The sequence below is a fragment of the Brassica napus genome, unplaced genomic scaffold (assembly GCF_020379485.1).
Source record: "Brassica napus cultivar Da-Ae unplaced genomic scaffold, Da-Ae ScsIHWf_1091;HRSCAF=1555, whole genome shotgun sequence".
In the NCBI taxonomy this organism is placed as follows: domain Eukaryota; kingdom Viridiplantae; phylum Streptophyta; class Magnoliopsida; order Brassicales; family Brassicaceae; genus Brassica; species Brassica napus.
In genome coordinates, this window is record NW_026014516.1 from 177,501 (window position 1) to 187,022 (window position 9,522).

The following is a 9,522-nucleotide window of genomic DNA, read 5'->3' on the forward strand; positions in this document are numbered from 1 at the left end:
GGTGATTTTGGCTGTCCGTGGGTGATATTGGCCCACGTGGGCTGTCTGTTCAGTACACACGGACGTCCGTGTGTGTCCGTCAGCACACACAGGACGTCCGTGGCTGTCCGTCAGCACACACAGGACGTCCGGCTGTCCATCAGTACACATATCAGCACACTCCGTGGACTGTTCGGGTGATTTTGGCCCACGTGGGCTGTCTGTTCAGTACACACAGGACGTCCGTCAGCACACGCAGGACGTCCGTGGCTGTCCGTGTGTGTCCGTGTGTCCGTCAGTGCACACAGGACGTCCGTCAGCACACACAGGACGTCCGTCAGCACACGCAGGACGTCCGTTGCTGTCCGTGTGTGTCCGTGTGTCCGTCAGTGCACACAGGACGTCCGTCAGCACACACAGGACGTCCGTCAGCACACACAGGACGTCCGTCAGCACACGCAGGACGTCCGTCAGCACACGCAGGACGTCCGTGGCTGTCCGTGTGTGTCCGTGTGTCCGTCAGTGCACACAGGACGTCCGTCAGCACACACAGGACATCCGTCGGCACACGCAGGACGTCCGTCAGCACACGCAGGACGTCAGTGGCTGTCCGTGTGTGTCCGTGTGTCCGTCAGTACATGCAGGACGTCCGTCAGTACACACAGGACGTCCGTCAGCACACAAAGGACGTCTGTGGCCGTCCGTCAGCACACACAGGACGTCCGTCAGTACACAGAGGACGTCTGTGGCTGTCCGTCAGCACACACAGGGCGTCTGTCAGCACACGCAGGACGTCCGTGTGTCCGTCAGTACACACAGGAGGTCCGTCAGCACACACAGGACGTCCGTCAGTACACACAGGACGTCCGTCAGCACACACAGGACGTCCGTGGTCGTCCGTCAGTACACATATCAGCATGCTGGCCCTTCCTGTGGACTGTTCGGGTGATTTTGGCCCACGTGGGCTGTCTGTTCAATACACACAGGACGTCCGTCAGCACACGCAGGACGTCCGTGCCTGTCCGTTAGCACACACAGACTGTCCATGGACTGATCCGTGTACTGAACTCATATCAGCATGCTGACCACACATATCAGCATGCTGGCCCTTCCCGTGGACTGTCCGTGTACTGATTTTGGACAACTGATGCACCATGTCAGTACACATATCAGCATGCTGGCCCTTCCCGTGGACTGATCCGTGTACTGATCCGTGTACTGATCCGTGTACTGAACTCATATCAGCATGCTGACCACACATATCAGCATGCTGGCCCTTCCTGTGGACTGTCCGTGTACTGATCCGTGTACTGATCCGTGTACTGAACTGATACAGGCCAAGAATCAGACTGCACGGATGGACGGTCTGAGGTTCGAGAACTTGGACCGGACAGGACGGACGGACGGCTATGGGACGGCTAGACGGACGCGATGGAGTGGGAGATGGCCGATCTGGTTCCTGAAACAAAAGGATGCTATTTTTATGAGTTTTTATGAATCAAAATAATGAACAGAAAGTAAACAATATGATTAATGAAGAACAGAAGCAAATATGACTTTTTATGGATTTTTATAATGAATGGAAAAATCTAGAACTATATGATGCAAGTTAAAACAAAATAAAAGAAGGATAGAAGTATGGGGGATGGATCCTTGTTGCTGGATGTGTATCTCTCTCAACAAGAACAGTGGATGGAGGTGGATAGCTATGGGATTTGGCTTGCTGGATGTGTATCACTCTCAAGGCAAATCGATGGATGGAATGGAGGTGAAGAATCGCCACAAGCTTGGTGGTTTGAAGCTTGATAAGATTCGGCTGCTCTCTCTTGTTTCTCACAGAAAAAGACTTAGGGTTTTAGGTTTGCAAAGGCAAAAATTATTTCATAAAAGACTTAGGCAAAAATCGCCAACTTAGTGGAGTTATATAGGGTTTATCCCTTATGAGACTCAAAGATAAAAGGCCTTAAACAAGCTGGCCGAAAATGAGGCTGAAACATTAGCCCAAAGTCTTAACCAAATAAATTAAAATAAACCAGACATCTGGTTGTCGGTTTGAGAAGGCCTAGACCAAGGCTAATAGCATGCTTGCATGTTGCCTCATTAAAACCTTACCAAGAAAACCCAATGGGACAAAACCTGGTGAGGAAAAAGAGTACAACACATGCTACTCCCCTTGGTGGTTGGCTAGATCTCAGAACCGGGAAGAGTTGGAGTGGATGAAATGGAAACTGAGTCTGGACCAAGCTCGGATGTGGAAATGATAAGTCCGGCTTGGTTAAATCTGAACTGGATCGGATCGGCCGCGTCCTGAACCTCCTTTGGGCCGGCTTGATCTTGAATCTTCAACTGGACCATCTTCTCAATCAGCAGCTGGTCCTGGTCAGTCTGTCCATCTTGATCAAGGATATGCTGGACAGCTTTGGTGAAACCTTCTCGCAAGGCCCTGGTTCCACTCCGGGTAGTCGGACCGCGCCTAACTATGGGAACCTCTACTTGGATGGCCTCATCATTCCCTCCCTCTTGAAGAGGTTCTGGCCTCAGAACACCATCATCTGCAAAGTCATCACTATCTGCATGGAAAGGAGACAAATCCGAGACATTGAAAGTATGTGAAATTTTAAATTCAGCTGGGAGGTCAAGGATATAGGCATTGTCGTTGATCTTCTTTAGGATGCGGAATGGTCCTGTCCCACGAGGAGAGAGCTTGGACTTCCGGGCTTCTGGAAACCTCTCGGGCCGCATGTGTAACCACACCAAGTCCCCGGGTTCGAACAGTACCTCCTTCCTCTTCTGGTCATACTTGGCCTTGACCTTAGCCGCCTTGGCTTCTATCCTCTCCTTGACCTTCAGGTGCATATTCTTAACAAACTCTGCCTTGGCGACTCCATCACGACTGCGGTACATGGAGCTGGGCAGATCAGTGAAGTCTAAAGGAGTCTCTGGCTGAAACCCATAGACAATCTCAAAAGGTGACAGGTTAGTAGTAGAGTGCCTAGCATGGTTATAAGCAAACTCAACAAAAGGCAAACAAGACAACCAATTTCTTAAATTCTTACCGACCGTAGCTCTCAACAGTTGAGAAAGCGTACGGTTTACTACCTCAGTCTGGCCGTCGGTCTGGGGATGGCAAGTGGTCGAAAATAGTAGCTTGGTTCCGAACTTGCCCCATAGTGTCCTCCAGAAATGGCTGAGGAACTTGGCATCACGGTCAGACACAATGGTTCGAGGAACTCCATGTAGTCGGACCACTTCTTTGAAGAATAGATCGGCGGTCTGAGTGGCATCATTAGTGGTGTTACAGGCTATGAAATTGGCCATCTTGGAGAACCTGTCTACCACTACAAAAATGGAATCCTTGTGGTTTATCTTGGGTAAACCCAGCACAAAGTCCATAGAAATGTCTACCCAAGGGTGGTTAGGAATCGGTAATGGCATTTGTAAACCGTAAGGATGTGACCTGGACTTGGTTTTAAGGCAAGTAGTGCACTTGGCGCATATGCTCTCCACATCCCTCTTCATGTTTGGCCAAAAGAAATGTTCAGTTAGGACACTCAAGGTTTTGTCCCGACCAAAGTGTCCCATGAGGCCGCCACCATGGGCCTCCCGGACCAGCAGTTCCCTCATGGCTCCTTTGGGAATGCACAGCCTCTTTCCCTTGAACATGAACCCCTCATGCTGGTAGTATGGACCAAAAGCCCCCTTCTCAGTGTTCCTGAAAACTTCATTAAAATCAAGATCAGTGGCATAAGATTCTTTAATATGTTCGAAACCCATAATCTTGGCCTCCATAGTCACAATGAGAGTGTGTCTCCGGGACAGTGCATCGGCCACCACATTGTCCTTGCCCTTCTTGTACTTGATCACATAGGGAAAGGTCTCCACGAACTCGAGCCATCTGGCGTGCCTCTTCTTGAGTGTGGTCTGTCCCCTCAAGTGCTTAAGTGTCTCATGATCTGTATGAATAACAAATTCCTTAGACAAAAGGTAATGCTGCCAAGTTTCAAGGGACCTTACTAGAGCGTATAGCTCTTTGTCATAGGTTGGGTAGTTGAGGGCAGCTCCACTCAGTTTCTCACTAAAGAATGCCACCGGTTGGCCCCCTTGAGTGAGGACAGCTCCAATGCCCGTACCTGATGCATCACACTCAATCTCAAAGGTTTTATTAAAATCAGGGAGTGTAAGAACGGGTGCATGAGTTAAACTATATTTAAGCTTGTTGAAAGACTCCTCTTGGGCAGGGCCCCAAACAAAGGATACATTCTTCTTGATCACTGAGGTCATGGGTGCAGCAATGGTGCTGAAGTCCTTGACAAACCGCCTATAGAAGCTGGCTAGGCCATGGAAACTTCGGACTTGCCCAATAGTGGTCGGTGTGGGCCAGTCTTGGATGGCCTTGATCTTCTCCTCATCGACCTTCAAACCCTGTGAGCTCACAACAAAGCCTAAAAATATTAACTGGTCAGTGCAAAATACACACTTCTTGAGATTGGCAAAGGGTCCTTCCTGCCGGAGAGCCTTCAAAACCTGTTCTACATGGCTAATGTGATCGGATAAGCACCGACTATAAATCAATATGTCATCAAAATAGACAACCACAAATTTACCAATGTAAGGCCTTAGAACCTCGTTCATAAGCCTCATGAAGGTACTAGGGGTGTTGGTAAGACCAAAGGGCATCACCAGCCACTCATACAAGCCTTGCTTGGTCTTGAAAGCAGTCTTCCACTCGTCTCCCTCCTTCATCCGAACTTGGTGATAGCCACTCCTAAGATCAATCTTGGAAAACACAGTGGAACCACTCAGTTCATCTAACATATCATCAAGTCTAGGAATGGGGTACCGATATTTTATGGTGATGTTGTTGATGGACAGCCACGGACGTCCTGTGTATGCTGACAGACACAGACGGACACACACGGACAGCCATGGACGTCCTGTGTATACTGGCGGACACCCACGGATGTCCTGTGTGTACTGAACAGACAGCCCACGTGGCCCAAAATCACCCGAACAGTCCATGGGAAGGGTCAGCGTGCTGAGTCTAAGGACCAGCGTGCTGATATGTGTACTGATGGACAGCCACAGACTTCCTGTGTGTGCTGATGGACACACACGGACACACACAGACAGCCACGGACGTCCTGTGTGTGTTGGCGGACACCCACGGACGTCCTGTGTGTACTTAATAGACAGCCCAAGTGGGCCAAAATCACCCGAACAGTCCACAGGAAGGGTCAGCGTGCTGAGTCCAAGGGCCAACGTGCTAGTACTGATGGACAGCCACAAACGTCCTGTGTGTGCTGACGGACAGCCACAGACAGCCACGGACGTCCTGTGTGTGCTGGTGGACACCCACGGACGTCCTGTGTGTACTGAACAGACAGCCCACGTGGGCCAAAATCACCTAAACAGTCCATGGGAAGGGCCAGTGTACTGAGTCCAACGACCTGCGTGCTGATATGTGTGATGGACAGCCACGGATGTCCTGTGTGTGCTGGCGGACACCCACGGACGTCCTGTGTGTACTGAACAGACAGCCCACGTGGGCTAAAATCACCCAAACAGTCCACGGGAAGGGCCAGTGTGTTGAGTCCAAGGACCAACGTGCTGATATGTGTATTGATGGACACCCACAGACGTCCTGTGTGTGCTGACGGACACAAACGGACACACACGGATACACATGGACAGCCACGGACGTCATGTGTGTGCTGGCGGACACCCACGGACGTCCTGTGTGTACTGAACAGACAGCCCAAGTGAGCCAAAATCACCTGAACAGTCCAAGGGAAGGGCCATCGTGCTGAGTCCAAGGACCAGTGTGCTGATATGTATACTGAACGACAGCCACAGACGTCCTGTGTGTGCTAACGGACACACACGGACACACACGGACATCTTGTGTGTGCTGACGGATAGCCACGGACGTCCTGTGTGTGCTGGCAAACACCCATGGATGTCCTGTGTGTGCTGACGGACAGCCACAAACATCCTGTGTGTGCTGGCAGACACCCACGGACGTCCTGTGTGTACTGAACAGACAGCCCATGTGGGCCAAAATCACCCAAACAGTCCATGGGAAGGGCCAGCATGCTGTGTCCAAGGACCAACGTGCTGATATGTGTACTGATGGACAGCCACAGACGTCATGTGTGTGCTGACAGAAACATACGGACACACACGGACAGCCACAGACGTCCTGTGTATGCTGGCGGACACCCACGAACGTCCTGTGTGTACTGAACAGACAGCCCACGTGGGCCAAAATCAACCGAACAGTCCACAGGAAGGGTCAGCGTGCTGTGTCCAAGGACCAACGTGCTGATATGTGTACTGATGGACAGCCACAGATGTCCTGTATGTGCTGATGGACACACACGGACAGCCACGGACGTCCTGTGTGTGCTGGCGGACACCCACTGACTTCCTGTGTGTACTAAACAGACAGCCCACGTGGGCCAAAATAACTCGAACAGTCCACGGGAAGGGTCAACATTCTGAGTCCATGGACCAACGTGCTGATATGTTTACTGATGGACAGCCACAGACCTCCTTTGTGTACTGACGGACACACACGGACACACACAGACACTAACGGACACACACGGACAGCAACGGACGTCCTGTGTGTGCTGGTGGACACCCACGGACGTCCTGTGTGAACTGAACAGACAGCCCAAGTGGGCCAAAATCACCCGAACAGTCCACAAGAAGGGTAAGCGTGCTGAGTCCAAGGCCCAACGTGCTGATATGTGTACTGATGGACTGCCACAGACGTCTTATGTGTGCTGACGGACACACACGGACAGCCACAGACATCCTGTGTGTGCTGACAGACACACACGGACGTCCTGTGTGTGCTGACGGACACAGACGGACGTCCTGTGTGTGCTGACGGACATCCACAGACGTCCTGTGTGTACTGAACAGACAGCCCAAGTGGGCCGAAATCACCTGAACAGTCCGCAGGAAGGGCCAGCGTGCTGAGTCCAAGGACCAGCGTGCTGAGTCCAAGGACCAGCATGCTGATATGTGTACTGATGGACAGCCACGGACGTCATGTGTGTGCTGGCGGACACCCACGGACGTCCTGTGTGTACTGAACAGACAGCCCACGTGGGCTAAAATCACCAAAACAGTCCACGGGAAGGGCCAACTTGTTCAGTCCAAGGACCAACGTGGTGATATGTGTATTGCTGGACAGCCACGGACGTCTTGTGTGTGCTGACGGACACAGACGGACACACAAGGATACACATGGACAGCCACGGATCTCCTGTGTGTGCTGGCAGACACCCACGGACGTCCTGTTTGTGCTGGCGGACACCCACGGACGTCCTGTGTGTACTGAACAGACAGCCCAAGTGGGCCAAAATCACCCGAACAGTCCACGGGAAGGACCATCGTGCTGAGTCCAAGGACCAGTGTGCTGATATGTATACTGAAGGACAGACACATACGTCCTGTGTGTGCTAACGGACACACACGGACACACACAAACATCTTGTGTGTGCTGACGGATAGCCACGGACGTCCTGTGTGTGCTGGCAATCACCCATGGACGTCCTGTGTGTGCTGACGGACAGCCACAAACGTCCTGTGTGTGCTGGCGGACACCCACTGACGTCCGGTGTGTAATGAACAGACAGCCCATGTGGGCCAAAATCACCCAAACAGTCCATGGGAAGGGCCAGCGTGCTGAGTCCAAGGACCAACGTGCTGATATGTGTACTGATGGACAGCCACGGACGTCCTGTGTGTGCTGACAGAAACAGACGGACACACATGGACAGCCACAGACGTCATGTGTATGCTGGCGGACACCCACAGACGTCCTGTGTGTACTGAACAGACAGCCTACGTGGCCCAAAATCACCCGAACAGTCCACGGGAAGGGTCAGCGTGCTGAGTCCAAGGACCAACGTGCTGATATGTGTACTGATGGACAGCCACGGACTTCCTGTGTGTGCTGACGGACACACACGGACACACACGGACAGCCATGGACGTCATGTGTGTGCTGGCGGACACCCACGGACGTCCTGTGTGTACTGAACAGACAGCCCAAGTGGGCCAAAATCACCCGAACAGTCCACAGGACGAGTCAGCGTGCTGAGCCCAAACCCAACGTGCTAGTACTGATGGACAGCCACAGACGTCCTGTGTTTGCTGACGGACAGCCACAGACAGCCACGGACGTCCTGTGTGTGCTGGCGGACACCCACGGACGTCCTGTGTGTACTGAACAAACAGCCCACATGGGCCAAAATCACCCAAACAGTCCATGGGAAGGGCCAGCGTGCTGAGTCCAAGGACCAGCGTGCTGATATGTGTACTGATGGACAGCCACAGACGTCCTGTGTGTGCTGGCGGACACCCACGGACGTCCTGTGTGTACTGAACAGACAGCCCATGTGGGCCAAATTCACCCAAACAGTCCACGGGAAGGGTCAGCGTGCTGAGTCCAAGGACCAACGTGCTGATATGTGTACTGATGGACAGCCACGGACGTCCTCTGTGTGCTGATGGACACACACGGACAGCCACGGACGTCCTGTGTGTGCTGGCGGACACCCACGGACTTCCTGTGTGTACTAAACAGACAGCCCACGTGGGCCAAACTCACTCGAACATTCCACGGGAAGGGTCAGCATTCTGAGTCCATGGACCAACGTGCTGATATGTGTACTGATGGACAGCCACAGACGTCCTTTGTGTACTGACGGACACACACGGACACACACAGACAATAACGGACACACACGGACAGCCACAGACATCCTGTGTATGCTGGCGGACACCCACAGACGTCCTGTGTGAACTGAACAGACAGCCCAAGTGGGCCAAAAACACCCGAACAGTCCACAAGAAGGGTAAGCGTGCTGAGTCCAAGGCCCAACGTGCTGATGTGTGTACTGATGGACTGCCACAGACGTCTTATGTGTGCTGACGGACACACACAGACAGCCACAGACATCCTGTGTGTGCTGACAGACACACACGGACGTCCTGTGTGTGCTGACGGACACACACGGACGTCCTGTGTGTGCTGACGGACACACACAGACGTCCTGTGTGTACTGAACAGAAAGCCCACGTGGCCCAAAATTACCCGAACAGTCCACGGGAAGGGTCAGCGTGCTGAGTCCAAGGACCAACGTACTGATATGTGTACTGATGGACAGCCACTGACTTCCTGTGTGTGCTGACGGACACACACAGACACACACGGACAGCCACGGACGTCCTGTGTGTGCTGGCAGACACCCACAGACGTCCTGTGTGTACTGAACAGACAGCCCAAGTGGGCCAAAATCACCCGAACAGTCCACAGGAAGAGTCAGCGTGATGAGTCCAAAACCCAACGTGCTAGTACTGATGGACAGCCACAGACGTCCTGTGTGTGCTGACGGACAGCCACAGACAGCCACGGACGTCCTGTGTGTGCTGGCGGACACCCACGGACGTCCTGTGTGTACTGAACAGACAGCCCATGTGGGCCAAAATCACCCAACAATCCATGGGAAGGGGCAGCATGCTGAG